Here is a 13,196-nt window from a genome sequence, read left to right as displayed (position 1 = left end):
GAGGACAGAGATTGCATCCATAGATCTCCTACAGTAACTGGCACATGGTTGGTGACCAAAGCAGATGGTGAATGAATGAAAAATGGAATTAAAAAAGATACAGATTCTCTTCATTATCAAGGATCACTCATTTGACCAATGATTTTATGAACGTGGAAAACGCTAAGTCAAAACTACAAGTAATTTTTTTTTAACGTTTCCACATAGCACTGATTTGAAATTCTCTCTCTATTTACAGCACAAAGCCCTTGAAAACATCGAACATACTATTTCCTAACAATGAACGGTTTGGTCTAAGCTTCTAAAAGTGACACAGGCAGAAAGGAATAATGAAAAATGATTGAGAAGCTCAGAGGACTGTAATGCTTTTCACAGAATTATGACTTATCTGCTCCAGGCTTTGAAGGGCGTGCTTCCATTTGCCTGCTCTGTGTGTAGAGAGCCATCCGATACTGTGTTTGCCTAAAACAGTGATTTACAGTCACCATTGACTTAAAATGCTTTACAGACCAATTTTTAATCCTTCTGTCCCTAGTTTTTCCTTATCAAAAACAATTTCATGATATTGCCTACAAATATTGTAAAGCAGGATGACCTCCATAAAAGAAAGTAATTGAGGTGGGCAAATCATTATTGTAAGGGCCAAAGAATGCTGCCATGAACTTTTAAAAGGCCCTAAGATGTAAGAGAACAGAACTGGAATGGATGCTACTCTTGGTCCTTGAGTTCTCAGACAAAGCTGATCTCTCTAAGCTGTGCTTTCATCTTCTGTCAAACGAATAGATTGTACGAGTCACTAAATGATGTCTAAGCCTACTCCCAGCTCTAAAATTGGTTGACTCAATCCAGAGTTGAGCTTCTCTGGACCCAGTATAATATTAGAAAATTCGTTATCAAAGAGGGAGGGGAGTGTGCAGAGGAATAAGCATAACCTTGCTGCTTAACTATTCTGTCAACAGTCCTCTGATGCAAACTCCAAGAAAGTGAAAACTTATTGAAAATAAAACTAAGTAAAATACAATGGGACCTGACTTATAGCAATAAATATAGACTCTGGGCAAAACGGGAGTACAGATAAAAGGATATCATCAAGCTCTTTGGAAAAAATGTTTCAAATGCCCCTAAGAAATGTTACTGTTTATATTTATTCCATTATTCTCAACCGTCTTGTTCACCAACCCTGAGGATTTGAAATTTTACTTCCTATTTTTAACATGGAGTATTTCATTATTAAAAACATACAGGACAGCGCAGAGTCATATTAGATCAACAAATACTACTGTCTGCTTGATGATGAGAAACAGTGGAGCACTGATCTCTCACCTGAGTCAGAAATCACAGGTGGGGAAAGCACGAATGACACCCCAATGAGACAGATGAGCGTTATTATGAAACAAGAAGTAACTTGGGCAGTCGCAACAAAAAAGGAAATTGATAGATCATATGATTTTCCTTGTATAGTAAAGAAAGTTTACAAGTGTATCTTGAGAAATAAATGTTTTCCTGGCACAAATTCCTATGAGAATTGTATGGTATAGTCCCTTATTCTGAAGATATAAAGTAATACTTAGCACAATGTTACTGCAGTTGTTCAATAACATTCTTTCTTTATTTTCCCAAAGTGCCATGTCTTACGGTAAACTGGAACAGGACTCAAGGGCACAAAATGAAACGGTTCCTCAGTAATGACATTACATATGTACAGAGAGGGAAGAGAACAGTTAAGACAATGAGGCCTAGGTATGTGATTCAACTTACTATAGCACTTGGAGAACATACCTTGGCATACTCTTACCTAACACAGTCAATTCAAGGTTAAATCTTTTGATAGTTGCTCTAAGGGCAGATATTCTACATGGTTGACTGAAGAAAGATCTATATGTTTAAATAGCAGGTGAAAAGGCAGCAGGTTGATATTCTCATGGAAAAATTAAGAAGCCTGACATATTCTCACACAGAGATGGGTAACTCCAGTACACAAAGAGGTGGATAAACTCCTTCTCAAAAGAAAAAAAAGTTCCAGATCTGCTCTGTGATTTTATAAGTTCCTTAAAGCATGAAAGATATGATTCGGGCTTAGACATTTTTATGGCTAGGTCTCACCATTATACTGCCTGAATCCATTAAAAAAACCCAAGAAACGCTTTCATCAAATATCTGAATATTTGAATAGAAAGACATACTTGAGGTGTCCTCCAGGGTGTTAAATACTTCGAGTAGATGAAGAAACTGACCTAGCAGGGTTACTGAGAATTATTCATTGGAATACTAGGGGATGTATATTTTATTTTTAGCATTGCTAAAGTCTTTCTTCCAGGTAGCAATTTGTAAAAGGCAGAACTGCTTATTAAGGCCACTCCTGATTGTGACAGCAAAACCTTGTCATCATCGTGGCTCAGGCTGCCTATATTTCTGTAGGCTTGGGGACATGAAGGTGTCTCCAATTTACTGGAATACCAATCCAGTTATTTAGATATATAAAGTGAGGAGAACAGCTGTTTTGTTTTGGGTTTTTTTTGCGGTACGCGGGCCGCTCACTGTTGTGGCCTCTCCCGTTGCGGAGCACAGGCTCCGGACGCGCAGGCTCAGTGGCCATGGCTCACGGGCCAAGCCGCTCCGCGGCATGCGGGATCTTCCCGGACCGGGGCACGAACCCGCGTCCCCTGCATCGGCAGGCGGACGCTCAACCACTGCGCCACCAGGGAAGCCCTAGGAGAACAGCTTTTTAAATAAGATTTAAAATCGTAGTTGAATCTGTCAAAAGAGCGCAATATTTGGGTAGCCTCATCAGGGAGCGAGGAAGCTTTCTGGTTTCCCTAAACTGGCACCACAGCCACTCCAGATTCAAATCATAGGGATTTGGAATCATAGCCACTTCCAGATTAAGCACGGTTATTATAATCCTCCCCCTTGCATTTCACTGTTTATTAAGCAGAACCATCTGGAAATAATCTTCCTCACTGAGTACCAGAATGTTACCTCTTTTGCTTTTCTCCTCTTTGATCTGTGTAATTCTATATCTTCTGACCTATTGACGTTGGATAAAATGGATTATGTGAGCCGTTGAAGAAATGGCCAGCAAAACTCGGAATTCTGAGTGTTCATGGGAGATGTCCACAAGAAGCCAAGAGGTCATGAAAAGATAGAAGAGGGACCCATCAGGACGAACACCTCTGTGCTGGTGACAGTGACAAACATTTCCCCCATCTCTCCTAGTGGGTATTCACAGTATTGCAGAAGGGCTAAAACTATGAGAAAACTATGAAGTGTAGTCTCTTTTTTGCATGTGCTCTGCATAGAATGTCCATTTTGAGAATATTCAGCTATATCAAATAGATTTCTAAAGAATTAAGCTACAAAACATATGGGAACCTCCACTCTTGTGGTCCATCTAACCTTGGCATTATGGAATCAGTTAAATCTTCTAATGTTTTATGAATAGACTGTTGCACTATCCCCTCTCTCGTCTGCCTCCATTCTTATCTTCTTTAAAATCACTGTCTAGAGTGATTGATATATTTAAATTGCATTTCTTGCCATTCTTACTACCTACACCTATGCTTCTTGAGCAAAAGAGATTTGTAATCAAAGGAAATTCTAAAGGATACCAGCAGCAACTTGGGAGGATGAGAAGTTATTGGATAAACATGGTGCATCTTCCTGGAAATTTGCAGAAAAATACTTTTATGATAATGAAACAAAGATTTATTATTGAGTAAATGCAAATGCATGAGAATTCAAAGAACTTGATATACACGGCAGACCATTTCTAACTCTGGCTCCAGGTCATCTGCCTTGAGATATGCATTTATCGTTTTATTTGGCTTTGTTTACTTTTGGGGAGAGTAAATTTGTTGTGAAATTTAGTTGTGAAACAGTGAAAGAACACAGTAAATTAAACCCGATTGCTCTTTTATGTTGGATTTTGAGAACAGGTACCATCTTAAGAGCTAGGTGACTATATAGACCTTATAGTGCCAAGATTTAAATTTGTTTTACGGAAGTTACAGCTATGGCAAATTGATTTCTAAAGAATTAAAGTAAAAATATCTGAGAGCCCTCCAGTGGTCAAAATAATATATGCAAACACTCGGTTATTTACCCAATATTCCTCCCTCCAAAGAACTTAAAACATTTCAGTCTTCCTTTCATAAAAATGCTTGCTTTGATTACTTTCTGACATCACTATTATATCACATAAATTGTTTTTTAGCACTATGGGGAAACAGATGTTTATCCAAATCATTTAAATAAAAAAAAAAACAACCACCAGAAAATAGCAGCCTAAACCACCCATTTATCAATGAGAGATTTTAAATAGCTGCTAAAATTTAAGCACGTGGTACAATCCCAAATCTTGTCCAGATATGAGTAATTTAATTCCTCCCATTGCAGCCATTGAGAGAAATGTGGCTGGGTATTAAAACCGCTCTATCGATAAAGAAAGGATCCAGTCAACATGAGCTGTGTCTGCTACTGTTTTCCCCTTAAGCACAGAGTGTCATTTTAATGTGTATATTCCTAGACTTATAAAAGCATTGTATGCGTGCGTGCGTGCGTGCGTGTGTGTGTGTGTGTGTGTATGTGTTCCTCAATTGTAATTCTGATGGCTTGCATGAGAAATGTGTTGGCTTCTCTTTTAGCAAATGCATATCTAACTAAGCCAGGCACAGTACTTTCACGTGCTTCGTCTCTTGATTACCAGTAATGGTTTGGCAGAAAGCCTGGAATAACGTCTCTGCCTTGAAAATTGACAAGCTCTAACATTTACCCAAATGCTGCAACACTGATTGGTGAGGGGAGTTTTTGGTTCGTTTTAATTAAATTCCTATACTACTTTATCAGAAAGTAAAGCTTGTTTAAAAAACTCCCCCCAGGGCTTCCCTGGTGGCGCAGTGGTCGGGAGTCCGCCTGCCCATGCAGGGAACACGGGTTCGTGCCCCGGTCCGGGAAGATCCCGCATGCCGTGGAGCTGCTGGGCCCGTGAGCCATGGCCGCTGAGCCTGCGCGTCCGGAGCCTGTGCTCCGCAACGGGAGAGGCCACAACAGTGGGAGGCCCGCGTACCGCAAAGAAAACCAAAACCAAAAACAAAAAAACTCCCCCCACATTTAGATTCATAAATTTGGTGTTCCATACAGGATTAGGATTTTTCTGGTGCAAATATGTAACTACGTATTTAATTATTATAGTCCTAAATCTTTATGGACCACCCTTCAAAGGCCTGTGCTTATTTATTTAAAAAGTTAGCAACATCAGGTTAAAATGCTAAGAAAAAATTTTATGTCCTATAATTTCATCTCTTACTCAGAATTTTTTTGCTTGTTTTCTAGTTTTAGACAGAAAGTAAATGCTCGTTTTCCCTTTTGTATATTAATGTATGCAGACTTACCATGTCAGTCAATGTCCCTACGTTAAAAAAAATTTAAAAAGTCAAATTCAGTTAGTATCTGTGAATGACTTTCAAGAAATTCAGCCTACTGCAAGAAATGTTATGGGTAATTCTCAGCACACTCTAGTGGAGTAAGTTATTGCCTAAGACAAAAGCAGGCATTTCTGGAAGCTACATTGTGTATTTGAGGCCACTGGGGTACCATATAGGAGACTGAAGCAATAATTTACCCTTGTGCAATGAAAAATACAATGTAACTTGCACACCAGGATCCTCTGCCTCATTAAGTTAAACACTTCCCTCATGTCATTTTAAAGGAGAGATTACAATACTGTAAATCTAAGTAACTTAGATTTATGTTCTGGTGTATGGCAAATGGTTACACAGCATATTTACAGCATTATACATGTTTGGGTGCTAAGCAAGTTCAGAACGCAGATATAATTGACTTCATAATTTGGCAAATGAGGTAAAGGTAAGGTTCTGCTGTGTGGTTACTCACAGAGTTCCAAAGGAGCAGCCCTGCAGTGCTGAGAAAAAATCTTCAGCTTTTCTTTCAGTGGAATTACAGTTTTTGAAACTTATTATAACCCCAAGGAAAAATATAAACAAAAATCAGTCAGGAAAAACGTTCGCTAAGAATTTATGCTGTCTACACTTCTGATCGAATGATTTCTCTTTTTGTGGAACAGAAAGAAGGTATAATAATTTTCTTTCTGAAAAATGTATTGATTTATCTCATACTCTTAAAATCGAGGGAGGAGATGCAATTAAATGAAAAGCAGAATAACATTACCAGGGTGGACAAGGTGATAAAAGGACACAGGCTACGTGTCACACCTAAACACCCTGATACTTGTAAGTGAACCAAATATCTAGGATTTTCTTTGAATAGAGCTGCTGGTGGTATAAAAGTTCACGGAACAATCGGTTCATTTTAAGTGGTCACAGCACTTAATTGAATATAACAAACATTCTAAAGCAAAAGATGGACATTTTGCTCTTGTTAGTCTATTACCCTTATCCTTGCACAGAAAAATTCCCATAGATAATAAATGTAGTAGAGCATCTTTTGAAACCCAACAGTTTCTTTTTCCTTTTTAAGCTTTAAACACTTTGAATTTAAAGGAGGTGAACAAAAAAAGTCAAGAAACAGATGTTGAAGTTGAAGTTTCCTTTCCACACGGTCTTCATAAAGATAACTGAGTATAATAAATTATTAATGTATGAACATATTCTAAAATGGAATAACAGTTTAGAGTTCTGAATAACATGGGTAAGATAAAGCAAATCCCTTTTGAGTTCTAGGTTCTGCTGAATACAGCTAGGCTCCTTATAAGTGGCTATATCACAAATGATATACCTGAATAGAGTTAAACAAATATTATTGGATGCACTATCAGTTTAAGATTTGATTTCTGCTGGTGTTTAAAAGCAATGTCATTTATAAAGAGAATACAAAGTACCCAAAGGTAAGGATATCTTTTAAAGTCTTTATAATTCTCAGGTTTATCTTCTCAAAGTATTATATAAGCTACCACACTATCACATTTTTAATTATTAATACAATGAACTAGGGGTGATTTATCCAGAATTTACCAAGTATATTAAAGTATGTGTTAAAAATGATATATTCATATGTAAATAATGTTGATATATGTGTTTGTATATATGCAAATTATATATATGTGTATATATATATATACACACACACACATATATATATATTCAAATTAGCTTGAGAAACACTCGGTTAAAGAAAATCAAGCATGTCTCTTTAGTGTAAAACTTTAAGAGCCCTTAATGCAAAGGTCACATAAATCTCCAAGAGAGCAATATGGTATACAGCATTTCCCAAATTCATCTGACCTAGGATCCTCATCTGTTTTTCTTTTTCTTCCATATAGCATTTCCTAGAATTATCACTCCTGAGAACATAAATTGGATCGCCTGATTCAAATTAAAATCCAAAAAACCCTTAAAATTATTGGCTTAATAATTTTTTCAACTTTTAGGTGCCTCATTAATCTCTGAATTCCCCAGTTTTATCTTGTTAATGCTTAAAGCTAAATGCAAAGCAAAAAGTAGAGTAGCAGAGGGATACAAATGTTATTCAAAACTATGCATTTCTAATGTATAATACAGATCACCATTCCTCTGTGGCATTTTCCCTCATCCTAGTCCTTTTCTTTTGCCTCCTGGAAAAAGTGGGTGCTGGGGATTAGAATTACATTCAATTACTTTTTCTCCATTTCTCTGCTACACATGATCAGTTCTTAGAGATGGGAAAGTGCTAGCATTGCACACTGACTCTCTACATTCTATAGAAATTGCCCTATCAGAGGCTCTTTTTCCTTCCCAGAGCTCTCCATGGGCAGAACTCCCTGAGAGATTAAGTGTGAGGACAGGTAAAATGCTAGGACTTCAAAGCACCAGAGAAGCTGTGACAGGAAAGGTCACAGACACTCCAGAAACGGTGAAGATTTAGAGACCCAAAAAACTCTCAGTAGGCCTCAAAGCCAAAGTATGAAAACTGACAAGAGACGTTAGCATCAGACCGCAGGTAGCTTGCCTACGTGTTACCAAGCATGGACCAAAAACTGTTCACTGGTATATAAGAGTTTAAATCTAGACCTTTTGGTCTACTGGGGGTTTAGGACTGCCTATCATCCATGAGTGTGGAATTCATTAGATCTCTTCATAAATATTCCAGCTTTTTCTCTTTTTTGGCAAGTGGTAGGACTGTATTACTTGCCCAGCTGAAGTTAGGTGTGACCACATGGCATGCTTTGGCCAAGGAAATGTGAGCATAAGGAACATGGGTCATTTCCTGGTAAAAGCAGCAAGGTGGAGTAGGGTCTTTAGCCAACCCCTGACGAATAATTTTTATGAGTGGGAAGGAAACCTTGGTTTTTATAAGCCACTGAGATTTAGAGGTTGTGTGTTACCTTAGGAAACCACGTACAGTATATCTGGAGCACCTCATATGTGTGCATCTTAGTTTTATCATATATAAAAGAAAATAACAACATATGTCTCTTACCCACAAAATAGTATGAAACACTGGATGCATTTAAGACGAGAATTGTTACGCTTACCTGAGGTGTTAAAAACATCTTTTGATGAGTAAATGTTTCTACAAATGTGTAGTAATGAACCATCTAAGACTAAAAATTCAATGCATGAGAAGATAAATTTCATTCAAAATTAGCCTACATCTTTTAATAAAATTAATAAAGGCATCTGTATTCTTGAACTATGATTAATTCAGTGAATTCATTTTTTCAGTACTCATAAATCTGTGTGCTACCACATTACATAGGAATGGGGGTACAAAAGTAAAACGAGACTAAAAAAGGAAAAATAATAAAAATAACTCTATTGCTCTCTTTAAAGTACATGGAGCTTTACGAAGCTTTCATGACTCAGGGTGTCTCTGAGTCATCCTTATGCCATATATATTTTGCAAGAATGCAGAATCCAGCTTTATTTCTGCAAATAAATGCACTTTTATTTTATGTTAAGATACAACACAGTTTCCTATGCGATAAGGATACATTTTCTATTTAGCTTTTTTTTTTTTTAGAATTTGTTTAGGTCTCTTTAAAATATTCTATAATAAAATATCTGCAAAATATGAGATTTTTAAGAATAAAAGCAATCCCCAAACTCTTAAAACTTAGCTTTCTGAGAGAAAAACACAAATTGTTGAGGAAAAGGCAAAGTGACTTTTTAACAAGTGGAGATTAGTGCAAATAAATTAAGAATATAAATGAGAGAATAATATAAAGCAATTTGTAAGTCACACCCATTGTCTTAACACAACATACTCTGGTGTCAGTGTCCAGTGAAGGGGGCTAAGTAAATAATTTCATTGTCTAAGACAAGCACAGTTAAGGCACAAGGTAGGAGCTTGATAGGGATTTGTTAAATTAATAAGACAAATTAGCTCAGCTACTTGGAGGTTACAATTTAAAATCTGCCAGTTTTCGAGATCTAGTCTTAATTTCTTTCATTGATGAAGCAAAAAAAGTTCAATAATATTATATTTTCATATTTTGTGATGGAGAAATCTGGGTTCTAATCTAAATATTGACTTTGAACATTTGATTAGACTCAAACAAATTTTAAGATAAATTTTGACCCTGTCCGTATTAGGGTTTTTGTCTTTGTGGAGGTTAAAGAGCCCTATATAAGAAAAAATAGAAACCAAGTTTCTTATTTTTCTAAATCTCAGGAGTTGACATATTAAAGGCATACAGTATAAGTGTGTGAAAAATTTATAAATGATCTGAGGAATATGAAATCGGTTAAACACCCTTAGAATTAATAAGCTATATTTTCTCTTCCTCTGACTCCTACCAACTATATTCAATTTATAATAAGTAAATGTAGTTTTGTTAACTTACCATAGCAAAATGATTAATACTGCACTTTAAGGCCTTAAAATTTTTAGGGAAAAATTTTAACCAACTTTAAGATTTGGGGTCACAATATCATATCACATAAACAAGCAACTTCTTTCCTTCTAGCACACACTGTGATCTGAAAATAACCCAGTGTTTTCTGATGGTTCAGATTCAGGCTGTATGCAATGAGATGATTTTAATTTAGTTGTGTCACATGACTTTTTCCATTTGTGCTATTCAGTATTCTGGGCTAGATTTGTTGAAACATGTCTGTTTTCCAACTCTATGACTTTCTTTTTGATTATGAACATACAACTAATTTATCGTACTTAACACGTCTATCATCTCTTTTGTCACCACAATCAAGGTATACAGTCTCATTTGGCAAAAATGAAAATAGATAACATCCCCTTACCAAAACAACAGTAACCAAACAAACATTTTTTTTTTTTTTTCCAAACAAACATTTTTAATTGAGTCTACTTGACATCAAGAACTATGAATGATCACTGTTCTAGACAAGGAGCATAAGGTCAAAAGAATAATGATGTTTAGAAGGAAAAAGAATAAAGTAAGAAAGGAACTGCTGAGGGAAAACGTCCTCGAAATAGTCATTTGTTCATTCCTTAAACATGTATTGAATGGTTTCTATGTGTCGGTAACTGAGAATACAAACATGAGTACGATACAGTGCCTGCCAGGACAGTGAAAGTGACTTATGAGATTAACCTTGAAGGAGAAGTAAGATTTGCCCACAAAGGAGGTAAACAATGAGCATTCTGGGCAAAAAACTCCAAGAAACTAGTAGGTAGACTAGTACAGACATATGATCATGTATGGAATATTCTGGAGGCAGCAATGATGTGTGATTAAAGTGCTGGTGATAACCAGTGAAGTAGCGGAGGTGATGTTAGAGAAACAGGTTGAGGCTTTCTGACATACCAAGACATACTAAGGAATGCATTTTGAAGGGAATGGTGAACCACAAGAGATTTTTAAGTAGTGGGGGGAATCCATTCATGTCTAGGACTTTTAGAAGACGGGTGTATTGGTCCCAGCATGGGACATGTGCTGGGGATGGAGCCTAAAGGCAAGAGAACAACCGGGAGCCATACTATAACCAAGGGAGGTGATGAGCACCTGAAACAGAGCAGAGAGAAGGAAAAGAAAGGAATTTATTTACGATAATTTGTGAAATGTGGTGATGCTGGATATAGGTCAAGGGACAGCATGAAGAGTCAAGGTCAACAGCTGAGAGTGATGACAGTAGGGGTGGCTTGAGAGACTACAGAGATTACTAAGAAAAGGGGCCAGCTAAGGACAAACAAAAGGACCGTTAAGTACTGTTCACAGCTCAAAGCAGGTTGGAACACATGAATTTTTCCAATCAGAAATTTGCATTTGCAAAGTTCTCCACAAAAGCCTCAACATATCAGGCCACAGCTAAAACCCCAAATCAGAAAAATGACCTGGAATTATCAATGATATCAGCAGACTGCCTGGTACCTTCTCTAGAATGAGGAGTCTTTAAAAAAAAAATGACTATAAAAGCAGAAGTGTGACTTTCCATTTCGGGTAACGGTAATGAGATCATTTGGACCAACACTCTCATTGAGGTAATCGAAAACATTTAAAATGTAAAAACAACAAAGAGCTAATAAGATGGTGAAGACAGGAACATTCAAGAGAAGACCAGAACTCAGATAAAGACACTAATTTTTGAAAGCTTTTGCTCTTGGGTATCTGAGTATCAGGAACAAAAGGTCTGAGAAACCAGCTTCATGCTGGGCAGCCTTATGGGTGTCGGTGGAACATCAAAGCCCACGGTCCTCAGGTGAGGGCTTTAATAAACTAACCCAGCTTTCCCCTGGGACCTCAAAAGGTCATATCTTCCCTCAGGGTAGATGTGAACACGGAATCAACCGTTCCTCACACAAATTTGTAGCCTTACTTCTTGCACAGAGGTGCCTTGATTAATCACCTTTGATTAAGGTGATTCTGGTCTGATCCAGGGGCCCTGGCAGAAGCAAACCCAAGTCCTCTCTGGAGGAGACCATCATCACCACTAGGTCTCAACTTATCCCTACAAGTAATTTTAAAAATAATTTCCAGCAGATAGTCAAAGATATCCAAGAAAACAAGACTGAAAACTGACAGGAGCAATAATAATAGAAACAAATCTTGGTAACTCTTGAGATATTAGAATTAGCAGATGTATATTATAAAACAACTACACTTACTATGTTCAAAGAAATAAAATCCAAGCTTGACGATGTCAGCAGGGACATCACAGCAGCAGAGAGATATTCATCGGCCCCTTCTCCTGTCAACGCGATCTGGCCACATAACGTCTAAAATTCTTATAGTTTAAAATTTTTAAATGTTGTATCCTTTTTTGGCTTTCTTTTGACACACTGAAAACAAAAACAAAGCCCCATACTAATATAATTTTATTTGTATGTATAATTCAATCAGAAATATATTAGTTAAGCAAAAGGTAAGTTTACATGTAAGTGTGTGTGCGTGTCCTGGTGTGTGTGATGCATGCTCTCACAAATATCTCGGAGACACCTATGATTCCTGCCAGGCTCCCTCCTCTTGTCAACAGTTCAGGACACAGCCAGGTAAAGCAAGGGGGACAGGCATCCAATGTCACCAGGGAAAATATACAAACGTGCCATCCACTTGCAGAGAAGTGAAAATTAACTGCAACTTTCTCAACTTAATGGGTTAATTATAGATATTAGGGAAGGTTAACCGTGATCTAACAGAACTGTAAAATTAAGTGACTCTATCAGTATCATGTTCATTATGTTCATTTTTCATTTTAGAAGAGTAACGTGGTATTATTATTTATTCTGGTCAACGTTGAGTGAAAGATCCATGTTATCATTCATTGTTCGTACCTAGTTCAGCCAACTTAGTTCATTAGAATCTGGTTGACTTGACAGAACAAAACCCGGCCAGTTACGTGCAACAACTGTTCAGCCCCACGCTCTGTAATAAGCACATCAGCACATTTATTTTCCCCATATAAAGTAGAATTTCCAATTCATACCATGTACTCTGTGACTATTATGGACAGTATTTATTCAGAAGGAATGCTGTGCAAGTTTGGAAAAGCTGTCTCTAAGAGAGCCGAGAGGTCACTGGACAAAACAAGAAACAAAACCTATACATGGTCAAAAACTTGAAGAGGACTAAGGTTTGTCATTCTTTCTTTTAACTAAAAAAGTTTTGAAATCCTCAGCACATAGCAAGGCAGCAGCAAATCAGACAGCTCTCCCCCTCCTCCACTCTCAAGCTCTGTAGAATCAGAACGCCTCTATTCACTTAGCAAATATCAGCTTTTTTGGAGGACGAGAACCTGCTTGGAATTAATGAGGCAACACCAAAA

At 37.2% G+C, this 13,196-nt stretch overlaps 1 protein-coding gene across 3 annotated transcripts in view; it reads right to left on the bottom strand.

The window, feature by feature from the left end:
* DTNA (dystrobrevin alpha) overlaps positions 1–13,196 on the bottom strand; it is a 388,958-nt gene that overhangs the window by 264,088 nt on the left and 111,674 nt on the right. The window lies entirely within an intron of this gene.

The sequence above is a fragment of the Aethalodelphis obliquidens genome, unplaced genomic scaffold, assembly GCF_003676395.1.
Source record: "Aethalodelphis obliquidens isolate GAN/ISIS:26980383/991018 unplaced genomic scaffold, ASM367639v1 scaffold32, whole genome shotgun sequence".
NCBI classification, from domain to species: Eukaryota; Metazoa; Chordata; class Mammalia; order Artiodactyla; family Delphinidae; genus Aethalodelphis; species Aethalodelphis obliquidens.
The sequence above is the reverse complement of the archived record's forward strand: the minus strand, read 5'-3'. Positions and strand labels throughout refer to the sequence as shown.